General features: G+C 36.6%; 1 long non-coding RNA gene across 1 annotated transcript; it reads left to right on the top strand.

Moving 5' to 3' along the window:
• Positions 1-6,869: 6,869 nt before the first annotated feature.
• Positions 6,870-10,351, top strand: LOC132080088 (uncharacterized). The gene is made up of 3 exons (XR_009419493.1): positions 6,870-6,945; positions 8,575-8,706; positions 9,049-10,351. It is a non-coding gene; the product is annotated as an uncharacterized LOC132080088 (long non-coding RNA).
• The last annotated feature ends 7,621 nt before the right edge of the window (positions 10,352-17,972 follow it).

Genomic DNA, 17,972 nt, shown 5'->3' with positions numbered 1-17,972 from the left:
AGCCAAAACACTAGAAAATTTATTTTCTGCCAAATATCTATACTCTCAATGCAACAGTTGTACAGGCAAAAACTGACGTGACTTGAGAGTCTGAACAACTTTGCAGACAGATCCTGTGAGAAAAATCTTCATGTGGTGGGGCTGCAGTCACACTCTCTAGTGGCCCTAGTGTGAATGAGCTCTACCTGCTATGGCGAGAGGAGGAGTCAGCTGAGTCAGCTGTTAGCGCTGTGTGAGTTGGGGAAACACATAGCAGGGAAGAAGCTGAGGTCTTATTGGCATCTAAGTAATATATCCCCATCTGTCTTCTGACAGTTTTAATAACTATTGTTTTGCATACTCCAAAATCAATCTCCTACACTTCAGGTTCAGTGGGATGCTTAGGGACTTTCAATTGTCATATATAATTTCTGAACAAAGAATTGGCACCAGATGTTAATAAATTTTAAAGTGTCTATAACCACTAAAATGACAGAAATAGAACACCCTTAATTTCAAAACAGCCAAAAAACATGATGAAATGACACTTTTTTTCAGAAGAAAACTTATAAAAGCTAATTCATCAAAATAATTGAAAACAGCTTCAAAAACATTCCAGCAGATACAGGTAGGTCATAAAACTCTAAGGACCTGAATGAAGGTTTTCTCAGTTCTGCCTGAGCAAAAAATGAAATTCAGCCCTTCCAGGGCATTTAAAATGACTTCTAGTACGTAGTACTTTAGAAAACAACACGTATCTTTTGAATTTACAGCTAAAATTATGTCAGAATACTTGGAGATTTTCTCTGATAACCAGTTTCAGTGGTATAGCATTTTCATAATCTCATTAACTTAATGTCTATATCTCCTTCTGCAGGCTATTTTAATCTTTTCTGTGGCTGTTGAGTAGACTTTTCCTCAGGACCTGGAGTAATGTCCTATAAGGTCTTGAGAAGTGCATTGTCATTGCTGGATTTTGGGTTCAATTAAGAGCTTTATCTTTGCTCTTATTCAGCAGACTTCTGAGACCTTTTAGTGAAACTGTTCCTTATGTATCTTTTCAATGCTCTCTAGAACTTCATCTGCTTACATTTATCTACTATTCTCTCTTTGCATAGTTTCTATCTACTGCTTTAACAAGGATGCTGAAGATGATTTCCTGGCCATCGTTTGCCACCAAAACAGTTAAAGTGACTTCCACTCATTCTGGTCAAAATTACCTTCTAACTTAAATCACTTGCAGAATAAGGTAGCCAATAAAGTCCCATGAGTATTACTTCTAGTACAGTCTAGTCTATAAAAAAGAAACTAACTTTGCTCCTTCAGCTCACAAGTAGTAATGATACAGATAATTGGTAGTGGTTTTGTCATTTGTCCTGTATTGTCAGCATTAATTATGAATCTTTTCTCTCTATGTCTTGATTATTTTAACTGTAACTCTGTTAAAATAGGCTATTTTTTGGAGAATAAATTCATTTCCACATTTAGTACTTCCATGATGATATCCTCCTGTTTGAGATGGGTTAGTTCTTTTAATATCTTGTACCATCATAAGGTGACTGCAAACCAGCACACCCCTTTTCCCGCCCTTGAGGCAGCTGAGTATCATTTGCCTGAGTGCAGAGATACCCAGGTATAAGTAGGGCCCATGAAAGATGTTATCCATGGATAGGCTGTTGCTGCTACCAGATCTGCTGTGTTTCTCCCCTGGCTCCTGGGCTATTCCTGAGGAGTATTTAAAAAGCAGGCACAACAGGTCACAGACAATCTGCAATTTCTGGCTGAAAGCTCCTCATGTAGAACAAGAAAGATATGCAGGGATAAATTTACCCATCCTCCAAGATACCATTCATTGTCATTTTTCTCAGATGAAATTATCAACCCTTATGAGAAAGATGCAATCAATAAGGTCTTAGGTATCTGGCATAGACACTAATAAGCATTAGCAGAACTATAACCAGTTAACTGTGTGCATGTTAGCTGTCACAGAAATTTGCAAGAAAATGTAGCTACTTGTATATTAATGATTCATACGCAAATTAGTACATTCCACCTCATTTTTGTTCAGAGCCAACCCTTAGAAACATGCAGCTAACCTAAGCTTATTCAGCTGTGTGCCAGAGTCCTTAAACAGAATATTACAAATTAGGGGGAAAAAAAGAAAAAAAAAAAAAAATGGAGTTCATCAGTCTCAACAAACCCTACAGTGTTTGTGAGTATATCTCTCCGTTCTCGGCTGTGCTCCCGGCCTGGTTAGGCTCAGGATGAGCAGCCCACGCTGGAAAGGACGAAAGCAGTCTTCAGGTTTTTCAGTTCTTCAGTATTGTTTATTAATTCTTATCTACAGTGTTGTCTCCCAGCCCGACAGAGGTCCACACAGCAAGTCAGCCATGGGCACACTGACCTCCCTCTGGGCGGTCGTCTATTTTTATACTAAAAACTACGTGTAAGATATTTACCTTTTCCTCCCAATACCTTTTACTCTTATTGGCAAGTGCAGATTCAGTATAAGCCAATCCCAAAGTGCCACCATCACCATCAAAGATGGATGACAAGAAGAAGAAGAAGAAGGACAGGACACACCCTAATTCCTCCATCTTGTCTCCTGAAAACCCCCCTGTACCGAGATTCCAAGACCTGTGTTTTCAGCCTGTAATTAACCAATCCCTTCACCACTTATCCCCAAGTGATCCTCTCACCCTCATACAGGTGCCACATCCCATGCAGGATCAAAGTCTAACCACCAAGCACTTCTGGCAACGTTCCAGGACTTCCGAGCCCCCCAAGGGTTGTCTCGGCAACTCTGGACATCAGGAGTGATGTGCTGAGTTCCCACATATATCAGCAACTTCCTTCAAAGCTCCATGAGCTTAACTGAGGTTAATCTGAGAAGACTGAGGTTTCTGTACTAGAACAGGTTTTTGGAATGGAAAAATGAACTATTCATTATAGTTCAGTTATTTTAAGCCAAAATTTTTATTTGGAAGTGTTGCATATACGACCAGAAGATTAGGGTCTCTAAGTTGCCTGTGCTTATTGGAAGGGACACATGAATACATTTTCTTTGCATAAGTCTTTCACATGGCTTCCTGCTCAGAGTAAGCTCTGTCTAACAAATGACCTTTTATTGATTTATTCTGGAACTGCATCCTTGCTTTCAGCTGAATGCAGTATGATAAAGCTGAGGTTTAGCTCATAGAATGAAACCACACACGAATCCATTTAATTCACCAAGGTCATAAGCTCACCATATGTGGCTGCACAGTGGATGTTTTTTTTCAAATCTAATTGGGCTTAGAGCTAGGCTAGTGATTACACAACCTCTTAATCATGAGTAAAGAAGCATTTCAAGCTGGGAATCGTGCCTTTACACATACTCTTGCATACTGTTTTTCCTGCCAGGGCTGCTACTCATCTCCTGGACTGGTATGGTGCCTTCTTGCAAATTAATTAAGAACTTGCTCAATAACAGAGATACCAGTCAGTTACGTGTTTACAAAGAAAAAAATAAATAAAAATCTGCATTTTAGTACAGGTGCTGATTCATCCTAAAGAGCTATTCTGTGGATGTCGTACCAAAGCAGACACTGTGACCTTTTTGAGTTTCAAACCTTGACATTACCTTTAAAAATGCCACTTTGAATACCTTATGAAAAACTAAATTTGAGGGAAATATGTATTTGCAATCAAGTTCTATTTTGCTCTTGGTTTTGAGTTTACAATAAAATGCCAATGGAGAGATTTTTAAAAGTCACTGCTATTTGCAAGCAAAAGATTTTGTCATTATGATGACAACTGGAAGTTAGCATGACTTAAACAGATGGGCAGGTCTACCACCCCAGTCATTAATTTTGTTAAAAAGAAGTGATATACCGACTTTTTTGCCCAAGTGACCTCTGAACTTTTTATTCAGCATGAAAAGCGATTTGAGTACATTGAGAAATTTAATAAAACATTTTGCAGAGCTAATATTTAGCCCATTTTGGAGTGCTTCATAACAGGAATGGTGGAAAATATTATGATCTAATTTTAAGAACATTTTAATATTTATAAGTATCATAAAAGGTAAGACCTACTATGATATAACATGTGACAATTTCCTTAGTAACCAGCTTCAATATTTACATTATCTGTGAATTACAGTTAATGTAAATCACATGGGAAGAAATGGGCTGCAGCTGATATATGGTCTATTACACTGTAGCAGCTGAATAAACATTTTGATGGTTTTGGTAAGAAAGCAGTCTTGGAGAAAAGGTGTAGAAAATGTTTGTGGATTTTTAATTGGACCATTTTATTAATGGAATTAATCTTTATGAAGTTTTTAAATATTTGAATATTGACTACTAAGTCTGTGGCAGTAATTCTTCTTTGGCATGAAAATAATTTCTATCATTGAAAGGACTCTTGTTTTCTTGTAAAGTGAACCAAGTTATTGGCTGAGCTTTTTCAGCAAGTCTACTGCTGAGAAGCAGGGTAAGACTTCCTGGCACCAATTCTGCATTCCTGAGTTGGTATACCATTTCTTGCTTACAGTACTAAAAAACGTCTTAGAGGTCCCCAATGATAGTGTTATGGCTAATGAAAAATAGTATATTTCTCCTCAATCCTATGCTTCTGTAACAGTGAATCTTCATTACAAGGGCCAGCTTCATGCCCTATTTTTGCCCCATATTTTTGTCCAGTAAAATATTTTAGTACCCAAATGCCAAAGACTTAGATAAATGATGCTCAAAACCAGCATTATAATGTCAAAAACCTCTGCTTATCTGTTAAGTAATTTATGTGTCTGTTTTGAAGTTAAAAATAAATCAGAGTCTTCAGAGTTGTGATTTTGCATATACTTAAAGCTATCACTGAAAACCATCATGCAAGACCAAGTGATTGATGCTTAGCTGAGTCTGAACTCTGTCTCAGGTCTAAAAGGATAATGTAGCATAAAATCATAGAAGAGCTTGATTTTGGAGACCTGCCTAGAAAAGGAAAAGAGGTGGTAGCAAAATCAGACCTTTCACATCAGACATTGAGGTGTCCTTGCTGTGGTTAACCTTTATTTAGGAATATGCTTGTTGAGATGCTTACTCAGACACAGGAGATGTAGCTCTGGCCATCAGCAAAGAGATTGGTTTAAATCTCTTTGCAAGATTATGCCTTATACAACAAGATGGATAATAGCCTATTTGTATCTAGGTATTTCTTACCTTATGAAGAAGGTCTTTATACATCCTGGACTAAAAACGGAGTTTAAAAAAATCAAAAAATAGCAATCTGAGCAAAAAGAGCTCAGATTTAAAAATAATTCTGGGGTTCTGAAGAGTTTGATAACTGATTTTTTTTGGATAACACATGAACACAACAGAAGGGTTTAGTAAGAAATGAATTAGTATTATTTTAGAATGTTCCTAAGTAAGATCCAAAAAATAACTGCTAAAATTTTTCCAAACAGATGGAAAACATATGCAAGTAAGATAGCATATCTTGTTGAATTTAAGGAAAAAAGATCAAATGGCATTCTAAATTATATGATTTCAGGTTTTGATAAATGATACTATTCTGAGAATAAAATTATATGTACTGTTTGTTAAATGGTAAATTATAAAATCTTGATATTTTAAGATCCATGTGTATTGGTTTTGCATGGCCTGGTTTTTTAGTAGCAGGGAGGCCACAGAGGTGGCTCCTCTGGGAAGCTGCTGGAAGATTCCCCCATGTCCAGCAGTGCCAATGAGATGGCTCTGAAGATGGACATGCTGCTGGCCAAAACTGGGCCCATGAGAGAGGCTGGTAACAGCTCTGTGATGACATTTCTAAGAAAGAAATCACAACAAAGTCAGGTTTTTCTCCTAGTCAGAGAAGAAGAGGAGGTGAGAACATGTGAAAGAAAACAACATGGTCACAGCAAGGTCAGTGGAGAAGGAGAGGCAGGAGGTGCTCCAGGTGCCAGAGCCGAGACTGCTCTGCAGGCTGTGGTGCAGACCATGGTGAAGCAGCTGTGCCCCTGCAGCCTGTGGGGATCCACGGGGGATGCAGAGATCCACCCACAGCCCATAGGGATCCACGGGGGATGCAGAGATCCACCACAGCCTGTGGGGATCCACGGGGGATGCAGAGATCCACCCACAGCCCATAGGGATCCACGGGGGATGCAGAGATCCACCCACAGCCCATAGGGATCCACGGGGGATGCAGAGATCCACCACAGCCTGTGGGGATCCACGGGGGATGCAGAGATCCATCCACAGCCCATGGGGATCCATGGGGGATGCAGAGATCCACCACAGCCTGTGGGGATCCACGGGGGATGCAGAGATCCACCCACAGCCTGTGGGGATCCACGGGGGATGCAGAGATCCAGGGACCCAGTGGAGGGGGAGAGTCCTTGTTCCCGGGCTGGAGCAGCCTGTCCTTGGAGGACTGCACCCCATGAAGAGTGACCCACAGCACAGCAGTTTTGAGAGGAGTGTCTGCCTATGGGAGAGACTCACGTTTGCAGCAGCTGTGGTGGGAGTGGACCCATTCTGTAGAAGTTCCCAGATAACTGTCTCCCGTGGGAGGGACCCCATGGCCTCACAGGGAAGGACTCCTCTCTCAGAACAGCGGATAAAAATCTCAGTGATGAATTGACCAAACCCCCTCGCCCTGTCTCCCTGCACTATCAGCGGGAAGGAGGGAGGGGCTGAGGGGAAAAGGTGTTTTAATATACAAGGAGTCCTAGTAAAATATCTGTATTGTATTTGAATATCTGTATATAGGCCTTGCCCTGATAAGCCCTGGTTGTTTTTGATGGGCTGCAGCTGTGATGTCCTTAATTGGGCTGCAGCTGTAGCTCGTGAAGATAACTGTGATAAAAGGGGCTGGGCTTGGCCTGTTAGGGACAGTCTGGAAAGAGCCCTGACTAAGAAGCAGCCACAAGCAGAAGAAGAAGTCTGTGCTGTGAAGAACTGCCCCCAAGAAAGTACCGAGAAGGTATGGGACTTTAGAAGTATGATTGCGACAGTATGGGACTCTAGAAATATGAAATATGAGATAACAACATTTTAAGGGCTTATTTTACTTCTCATTATCCTCCTCTGATTCTGTTAGTCATAAACTTCACTTTACAACCTTAAATTGAGCCTGTTTTGCCCTTGAAGTGTTTCTCATGGTCCTTAACTCAGGAACCTTTTGTCAATATTTTTTTCCTTTTCTTTCTGCTGCCCAGCTGTGGCCAGGGATGGTGGGTGAGCAGCTCTTGTGGGTGCCTAGTGATGGGCCAGTGTCAAACCATGACAGGCTGCCATCAGTCACTTGTACTTTTCATTAGTTTACTGCTGCCTATGGTTATGCCTGATTTCTGGTGGGTCCAAAGAAACTTTGAGTTCACAAAGAGGAAAGAGCTTGTTAAAACCTCAAACTGCAGCATCCTTCTTTCTACTTTTCTTCCTTGCAAAACAGACTAAAGTGGCCCAAAGCTGAGGCTAATACTGATTTCCCAAAAGCATTCATGATATTTTGGAGAGCACATGAAATAAGTTTCGGGTTTAAAAAAAATGGTGTTTATAGAACTTATCCCAAAAATATTAAATGTCCTACCATCCTGAAGTGAGTAAGTGACAGCCTGAAGGGTGTTATTCACCATTCAGGAAAGCAAACAAATATACAGCCAGCCATCTCTTGGAATTTGAGCACACAGTAATTATTTTTAGGATTGATCTGATGAAATTTTAGATTTTTAATTTTATAAAGTGACAAGATATGCTAATTCAAAAATAATACATCTCAAAAGTAAGGCTTACTTTCATGTCTGTATTTAATTTTTTTTTTCTTAGAGACATTGATGTGAGCTGTACACCTGATTGACTTTGAAGTTCTGATGCACTAAAATATATTTACCTTACAGATGACTTTTGGACTTTTTAAAGAGAAAACAAAGGCAGTTGTGGTGCATAAAAAATTGGTGACAATCTATATTTCTATACCATGGACGCACTTTTTAATTGAAGCTGGATTTTTTCTCTGTGTTTTCAACAAGTAGCAATTTGAATTTTTTTCACTTTTTTCACTTACTACTTCTCTCAAAGGGAAGACATGAAGTCCATTTTTTGAGTGTTTTTAATTTCTTGACCCTAGGAGAAAATCTAGTAATTTCAGAATTTTGCATATTAAATATATCTGTATCTCCACATGAATACTGTTTTGTAGGTTGTCATAGGGCTAAAAGCTTTCAGGGACATAAAGTTTTTGTTACTAAAAGGTAATGCAAGTATGACCATTGCTTTAGGAGCAGAAATGCTAATATGATGTAAAACTAGGAAATCTAGGGTAATTTCAGTCTTCTGGTAATAGATCTGCAACCTCTACTCTTCACTTAGCCTTTTTGCTTCTCGGCCTGCAACAAGGAGCTCTGAAAATTTTAAGTTCTCCAAACTGATCCAGTTTAGGGATTTTAGATTATCAGTTTTTATTCTTGGAGCCTTGTGTACTAAGGAGAACTGCACTCCTTGGCTCTGACTTGTGTGACAACTTTGCAAGTCAAAATCTTCTGATGATTAGAAATTTTTATTCCATTGGAATTTCAAAAATAGTACATATCTTATTTTTCTTATTTTTTTGCAGCTTCTCTTCTGAGGAAGTTATTTTTTAATGTGTTCTACAAAAAACAAGTCTTTATAAAACAAGCAGAAATATGTTCAACCAGTGACATACTCACTTAGCATTTCAAAACCTGGTGATAGTTGAGGAACCAAGGTACGCCCTGATTTATAGGAACAGAAACAAAGAAATTGTGTTTAGTGTAGTAAAACAATTGCAACAACCTCAAATTAAAGTATAATAACCAGAATATAAAATTTTTACTTTATAATTTGTCATAGTTTGTCATAGCTTTATCTAAATGCTACTTATTTGATTACTTGTGCTGTCAGCAATCACATTAATGAATATCTTCTACTAGAACTGGTGCAAGTTAGAAGAAATGGTTAATATATATTGAGAAAAGGGCCTAGGACACAAAGATGTCACAGACAGATTTGCTGAAGTTACTGATGAAACCTGTTCCTGCAGCCATTTCCGATCAGATTTATTTTTCAGAGTTCTTTGGTCTGTGGAAAATGCAGAATCTCTTAATCCAGCATTAACTACGAGAGAAGTCACTTGATTCATCGCAGCATCTTGCACTGAACATGAGGATTGATATAGTCAGGGACTGCTTCAGCTACCCAGCTTATATTCCTGAATCCCAGCTCAATGCAGGTATTTCTTTTCTGTGGATAGGTGCAATTCTGGGGACTTGTTCAACAGAGAGAGATTAACTCTTATAGCTATTCTGAAATAATTATATTCTATGGCAGTTTTCTCAATTTCCTCTAAATAACTGCTCTTTTCTATGTTGTCAATACACACTAATGAGGGTGACCTGTACCTGCAATTGAATCTCTCCTTTGGCCACTGAATTGCTGCACCACAAGAGAGAAAAATGCCACTGCTACACTGGAAAAGAAAGTTATTCTAAAATAACTATGACCGAACATTTTACACAGGTATTCAACCATTCAGGAACAATTATCTGAGGAAGACCAAAGTTTTAAAATAATTAAGACATACCAACCTTAATTTCTTACAGAACACACACCAAGTATCATGACAATTGTGAATAATGTTCTCTTATCACATGCAAATCATAGAAATAAGGGAACAAATGACTATTGAGATAATTTGTTTTCCACTACACTGATTAAGCATTTTGACTTCTATCTCATGCCACCTTAAAACAGCAGGTTTCTGAAAGCTTCTTAAACATTTTTCTAATCTTAACCAAGCTCTTAGTAGACAAATGAGTTCAAAATTGCCATAGATGTGTATGACATGCTTCAACTTAACAAAAACCACATTAATATGTGGGTGAAGTTTCTGTGGGGTGCAGCCCAGATAATGATATGAGAACACTGTAAGTAATGAATGGTCCCTAAAGCAGTTAACTTCCCACAAGAAAACAAATATTTTAGAGTAAGGGAATATATGTATAAAATTAATCATTACATATGTTTTACATGACTGAACAATATATTAAAGAGCACATATTTATATCTATCTATATATTTATGTATAATCAAGACCAGAAACTATTCAATGAAGCAAATGAAAATTATTGTAAAGAATCAAAAACCGTAGAAGTTATAGTACAATGTCATTCTTAGAATAGAAAAATGAATGGGATAGGTTTTTAAAGTCATTTCAACAATCCTATAATTCTATTGAAATAAGCAAATTAATAGAATTAACAAGCAAATTAATAGAATCTTAACTACTGGATGTTCACTGTATGTTAGTAACCGGCCGGAATCAAGTAAAAAGAACTGTAACGTATAAGTAAAATAAAAGCTTCAGCAATGAAAACAGGGAAACCAATTGTAGCATGTGTCATGTTACTGACTATGTAATTTTTTTATGTCTGCAAGAGGAATTATTTCTCCTAGTTCATAAAAATGATGTGTGGTGGGCATAGAGAGAGATTGATCATAACGTTCCAGAAACTCCTTTTAGAAAGAGTTAATTCAATGCCATTCCAGTATTTTCAGGAGTCAGATATTGAGTGCAGTAGGGCTAGTATCTCCATGATACAGATTAAAATTGAACCAAGTAAAAATTAAATGCCTTGCTCTTAACCCCTGACATTATTTGTTACTGTGAGTACAGCTGTTTCCTTGGGATCAAAGCCAGTACAGTATGAAGTAATACCCATTTCTTTACCCATTTGTCTCTGCTGTGGATGATCGATTTCCTAATGGCTCTTCAGAGCACAGACCAGACTGTAAGCCAGCCTAACCATGCAGAGCTTTCACCGCGGTTCACAGACATTCTATGAAATTCAGGAGGTTTTTGGTTGGATGCTGTTCTGTACAGAAGAGGTGTTAAATCGGCAGAGCCAAGTTTTGTCTATCTTTAGCATAACAATTAGTTTTTGGATAAGCTTGGGAGTTATAAACATTTCCAGGAACTCCTTAAAGGTCATCTTTACCCAGCTAGATTATGAAGCTCACCAGGTATCCAAAAAACTTGTTATTGATGAATAGTTAATATAACACAATAAGTTACTTATACATCCCCAACTTCCAACTGGTGAGAGAGCAAATATATGTGACTTGCACAATTTGTGATGCCATTAGGTCATATTATATAATGAATTCCAGTAAGAGTCTCAGAATATTCATCAAAAGAAGGCATAACAAATGCACTTTTTATGCCTCATTCATTATAATATAATTCTCTAGCACCTACCATATAAGAGTAGCTAATAAAGGAGTGTGGATGTTTCCTCTTTGTTTCACCAGTCTATTTGGGAATCACAGGTAAAATCTGGGTTTTAATTCACACTCATTACATAAGAAAGAAGACTTTGACCTTGCAATGAATCCATTCTTGCCATTAGAAGATTTGCTTCACATTTCACTTGCTCATTGTCTATCTGCAGTTTGTTCTATCTACTTTTTCTTTTGCTTCTGTTCCAGAAACCAGGATTTGCTTAGGTGCTATGCAGCTCAAACAGAGGAGTATGAAATGACCAAAGGGTTATTCACATAATTTTTTTTCTCATGCACACTGCACTCTTGCACAAAGATTATATGTAGAACAAGAAACTTTACCACTCTGCTATTATTTGGCAATATTTTCCTTAACAAATGGGAATATTTTCCCATTTTTGGAAAATATTTTGGCATATGTTTTCCTTAGCAAAGTCTCCTTTGAAATATTTGAGAGGTACCGCGAAGAGAATTTTGGATGGCTTTTTTGTTTCAATAATAATAAATATTATACAAAAAGCTGGTGTACCCTGTGGCCATGAAGGCCCATGGTGTCCTGGGGAGTGTCAGGGAGAACTTTGCCAGCAGTTCAAGGCACATGGTCCTGCCCCTCTGCTCAGCCCTAGAGAGGCACATCTGGAGTGCTGGGTCCAGGTCTGGTCCTCAGTACGAAAGACCTGCAGGTAATGGAGAGGGTCCAGAGGAGGGTCACAAAGATGCTGAAGGGACTGGGTAAGAGAAATCCATGATTTCTCCTACAAGGACAGTCTGAGGGAGCTGGGCCTGTTCATCTTCAAGGAGAGACAGCTGAAAGGGATCTTTATCACTGTACAGAGGCATCTGAAGGGAGGGTGTCAGAGGATGGATCCGGGCTCTTCATGGTGGTGCCAAGCAATAGCACAGGAGGCAATGGGCAGAAATTGATGCACAGGAAGTTCCACCTGAATATGAGGAAGAACTATGTGCAGGTGACCATGAACTAGAACAGATTGTCCAAAGAGCTTGCATGGTCTCCCTCACTGGAGATGTTCAAGAGCCATCTGGATGCAATTCTGTGCCAGGTGCTCTGGCATGACCCTACTTGTGCAGGGATGTTAAACCACATGACCCACTGTGGTCCCTCCCAGCCTTACTCATTCTGTAATATATATTTACATTCATAAATAAATTATCATTTGTTTGGAGGTTTTTTGCAACATCTTAACTCACTGAGCTGGAAGCAGGTTGATCAACAAACTTTTAATTATCTTCTTTCAAACTTGTTTACTTTCTAACATATCAGGGAGATTGTTTTGTTTGGTGTTTGTTTTTTTTCCTTATAGTATTTTTTCCTCACCAAAATAAGGTTAATACAAGTCCTTTCTCTGTTTGCATAAATAAACATTTCCAGGTTAGGTCTACAATGTATAAATTTTATGATGCAATACATATTTTAATTATTCTTGTATGTACCCTTTAGGGGTCAGATCTAGGGAGAGAACCCAATAGGATTGCATGCTGACAAAAAAATCTGTAATTACTATTCAACATATCATTTATGGGTCAGTGATAAAGAAAGATGCCTAGGGAATATATTCTGCATATCCTTGTGTTTATTGGTTGAAATGTTTTGCTAGTTTTAAACTAAACCTTTTCAATTAATCTTTTTAAATAATGTAGTTGAGATATTTATACCTGGGAAAATTGAGCATTCTGCACATCTTAAGGCCACGTATCTATGACCATTTGTGAAAAAAATTAAATGAACTTGTCTAAACATATTGTTTATGTTAATAGGCTTCTAAGTCTTCATTGAATCCATGATATCTACTAGAGAGAGACTAGGCAATTTGCATTCTCTGCAGCAGATATTTGATGCTGCAGCTTCTTTCCTCCATCAGATTACTACTGCTGTACTTGATACATCTCTTTGTTGTGTTGCCTAGCCCAACATTGAGCAGGTAAATATATCATGATTATAAGTTTAAAATGTATTCAATGGATTACCATATGAATATGTTTCTGATGTAGTGAAGAATGAATATTATTAGACTACACTGCTGTGCAGTGAAGAGAGATGATGGAATTTTACCTTGCACAAAAAAAAAATTTTAAAAAGATTATGAACTATAAAGGGAAACAATAAAGAAATGAATAATCAATTTTTGCATTTCAATTAAGAATTTACTTACAGCATGAAGGATTCCCACTAACTCTCATTTTATCTGTACAATCTCAGAGAGATTTGCATGGCTTCAGACTATACAGCATTGACAGCAGGTTCCTGTGGCCTAATCCAGCATGGATCTCATCACTCTGCAATTCCCTTACAGAAAGTTGTAGTAAGGTGGGGGTCACTGTCACCTCCCAAGTAACAAGAAAAGACAAGAGGAAATGGCCTCAGGTTACACCATCACAGGTTTAGGTGGGATAATAGGAAAAATATCCTTATTGAATGAGTTGTTAAACACGGGAACAGGCTGCTTGGGGAAGTGGTTGAGTCACCATTTCTGGAGGTATTTGGAAGAGGTGTAGATGTGGCACTTACAGTGTAGTGGTGGACTTGGGGGTGCTGGGTTAACAGCTGGACTCAATGAATTTAGAGGTCTTTCCCAGCCTAAATTTTTTCTATAATTCTATGATGAGGAAGGGACATTGTAGAAAAAAGTAATGCAGGTAACTAATTTCTTCAGACAGAATTCTTAGTATGCAGCTTTGTGTTTATTATATAGACTACAGTCGCATAGCAGGTAAATGAAGCATGAAGTGTGATGCATTTAACTCAGTGTATGTAATACAAAAACCAATTGCACCAAGTTTTAGAAACTGAGATTAGCCTGAAAGAAAATTTTGTAATAGACCTGTTGTTAGCAAAAATTATTGATTCAGAATGGATCCTGTGGCTTTTGTTTTTTCTTCCTGTTAGAGATTTCTTATGAGTCCAATAGAATACAAATAATTGAACTGAATCATAATACAAATATTTTCCTACTTCTATGTGGGCTGATGAGTTCCCTATAGATTGCTAGTCCTGGGTAAAATAAATAAACAAGCAAACAAAGATGACACTATGGACAGAGACAAATGTTATTTAAGTATTTTTAGATGGGGTAAAAAGTTCCCTGTGAACAGTTGTTAGACAAAATAAACACAGCTGCAAAGCAAAAATTATCCTTTCTTAAAAAAAAATGAATACACTTGAAGGTGATTATTTTAAATGTTGCATCATATGGTTGTCACTTGATTATTGAAAACTAATAAAACTAAATAATAATTTATGCATATTTATATATATCAGGTGTGGAAATAAAGACCTGTGTTTTTGAGAGTGTTTAGAAGACTGAAAAATCAAGACAGTTTTAAATTTTAAAATTAAATTTTGCTAATTTAGTTCAACAATGTCACAAATTACACTGATGGTTAATTATGTCCTGTTAGAAATCATCACTATTACACCTAAAAAACTGGAAGACTATTTTCTTTCTTCCAGTGCCTGTATCTGATGAATGAATGTGAATGGGCTGAAGATTTATCTAAATGGAATTTGACTATATATTGCCAGTCTCTTTGACAGCAGCTTTGGTGAAAATATTTCTTTTTAATAATGCTGTCATTAGGAGATTATTTCAAGTGAATTACTGTTCTGTGTGCTGACAGTTAATGACAATGTCTTTTCTTTCTCTAAAAAATGCAATTATTTTAAATTCTTACATTGAATTTCAGCCTTCTTGCTTTGACCCATATCTTTCTTACTTAGCATTAGATGTTTTAAAGATTGGAAGCAACACTTGTATTTTGTCTAGTTAATTCCACCTCTACCATATTTATCTATGACCAAATATGTTAGCTTTATCAGCAATTTTATTAGTAGTTATTCAGATGACAGTTGTTGAACACTGTGTAGCCTTGTAAGCCCTACGATGCAAGAAGTGGATCTTTAATTAGTATGTAGAAATTTAAGTGAGCTTGATGTTCTCCAAATGTCAGTTTCAGGCTGTTCCTACTTTGTGATCAGGATGAAGGTATTTAGAAGAAATAGGTGTCACCCTAGACCATGTTAAAAAAAAAAAACAAACAAAAACAAGCAATCATTCTTTGACTTCAGACAAAGTCAAAACAGCTTAAAAACAATTCTAGGTGACTTTGTTTGAATTACCATGGGGCTTTTTTAAGGTCAAGTAGGGTTATGCAAATGATTCTTTTGAGATTAAATGATACATAAAAGACTAGAGTTCACTATCAAGAGAAAAATGGTCAATCAGCTAATTCAGAAGGTTTGTTGTACTAATGGCCTATGATTTTTTGAACTATGATTTTTTTTTTATTTTTGTGAAAGAAAAAAGTCTCAGAGGAATGGAATAATTTTCAAATTTTTGCTGTAGCTCCCACTGTTTCATTTGTGTAGAAGAATTAGGTTTTATTAGAATAACTTAACAGCCATAATTTTATTGCAGATGTCTGAATTTTACACCTGTAAATAAAGTACCAACATAAACTCTTGCTGATTATGTATTGATGATGATCAGCAGTTTTTACTGCATTAAGATAGCTTGAACATTTGAACTTTTACTATTCTTCTTTATTTTTTTTTTTACTATTTATGGTTCCACTATGGCACAGCTATTGCTATCTGAGTATACTACATCTAAATTATTGATATTTAGTTTTACCTAGCATAGCAATTAATATTTTGATATTGAAATATACTAATATGCAAAAAAGTTGAATGAATAGTTATCTGATGTAAGTTATCTGTATAATAGTTATCTGATATATTTCAGAATGGGAAAGTTAGTTAAAATATTTTAAAATTAATTTCCATTTATGTAACATCTGTGCTGAAAAAAACCATGATTCCTTAACTTCCACAGCTAATCTTAAATCCAGAGAACATGCCCAACTGTCACAGTCAGATAGAAAATGCAATGCTTGGGTAAAACATTTCCAATTAGCAATGCATTGGTATCTAATTGGATAGCAATCTAACTCATTAGCTGAAAATCTTGGCAGAAATCGTCTTGGATGCACATTAATATTGCATGAGGATTGAGATCTTGAGAGGTTCAATATTGGCATTGAATTACTCTGCTCTTTTCCTTCCATCACTTTGTTCTTTCACTTGCATGAAGTGACCTGATATCAATCTACACCTGTCCATACCCATCCATACGCTTTAAACTTTGATTGCATTGTTGCTTTCTAAGTTATTAGAAGGGAACTTTTAAGTAATAAGTTAAATAATAAGGGAAGACATAATGTTGTTTGTTAAAGTATGGATCACAGTGGTGGAAAATCTCTGCAGCTTTCTTGGTTTTTAATGAATCTGGAAATGGTTGGTTGACACATCTTGTTCATCATGTATTGCCATTGTCATGTACCCCAAATTATCCCTCAGCCTTTTTTCTGGAGTAATTTCTGGTCGTCAGCAGTAAACCTAACAGATTTAAAGTCCATGTTTTCCTAAGGTCCAGAAACATGAGAGCAAAATCCCAAAATGTATTTAAAATAGAAAGAAAAAAGAAAAAGAAAAAAAAAAGAAATTTTACTTTATTCTTTTTTTTAGTTTCTGTAGTGGACATCAGTGTTGGTGCTGATACAGACAATTTTTTTTTTTTTTTGAGAACATTTTAATGAAACTAATCAAAGGAGAATCCTGATTGTTTGTTGAGTTTGAGCATTGTTACTTATCTTCTGCTGAGAGAAATTATTCAGCAGATGCAAGACATAAAATGTCATCATTTAATAACATGAAGTTCTCCAGCTTCAAAGCTTTCCTTCTGTACTGTGTCCTCCTCTGACAAAAGGATCCCTCAAGCAATGTTTGAAGTATAAACTCACATTTTCTTTGGGTTGAGTTTTAGAATGCCTTCTGGTTGAAAAACAAATTTAAATCAGCATGTAAAAAGAAAATTAAAAAGGAGTGTTTAAAATTTTGTATTTGTCTACAAGGCAATTCAGCCAGCAGTACTGGAAGCATGTAAGTATGAAGAATGCTTAGAAGCTTATGGGATAAAGAAGATTTCAGTTGCAAGATAAATTATTTATCAGAATATTGGCAAGTTAAAGATGTTCTTCCCCAAGTTATATATATAATTTAGAAAATATCAAAAAATATCTGATCTGCAGGCCTATGTTCATCATCCAAAAGTAACTCATCTGGATTTTTTGGCAGGTTTCTTATCTCCGTAAATAAACCAAACTCAGTATGCAGACTCTTCACTCTTCATCGTCATCTGTCTTTGGAACGCTCATGGGGTTTTATCTCAGCACAAATTAAGCCTCAGGGAAGCTATGACACACAAATCTGTGAGCAGTATCACCATGTTTAAGGTTTGAGAGTAATTTTCTCACCTCAGAGTTAATAACTAGTAAAAGTAGTTAACGTGACCCTTGAATTTTATTTTTAAATTAAAAATTACAAAACCACATAAGATTATGCATTTCTAAAAATCTATATTTAGAGATATGCAAAAAATAAACCCTTTTGTGACATTATGTAGCTTTGATGGATGTTTGAAAAAAGGATGCAAACTGGATTTCTGGATCATTCACATCACAAATTTGCAGAGCCAGAGGTCTCCATTGGCCTGTCAAATTTACTTGTATCTTACAATCTTAGTTACAGAAAAACAGCTTTAGTTTGCTAACAATATAATTTTTACAAGAATATCTGACAGTTTCAAATACCTGTGTGTGAATGATACATTATTAGGTACTGAGAAACTTAAAAACACA

This window comes from Ammospiza nelsoni, chromosome 1, assembly GCF_027579445.1.
Source record: "Ammospiza nelsoni isolate bAmmNel1 chromosome 1, bAmmNel1.pri, whole genome shotgun sequence".
In the NCBI taxonomy this organism is placed as follows: domain Eukaryota; kingdom Metazoa; phylum Chordata; class Aves; order Passeriformes; family Passerellidae; genus Ammospiza; species Ammospiza nelsoni.
This window is presented reverse-complemented; position numbering and strand designations above follow the sequence as displayed.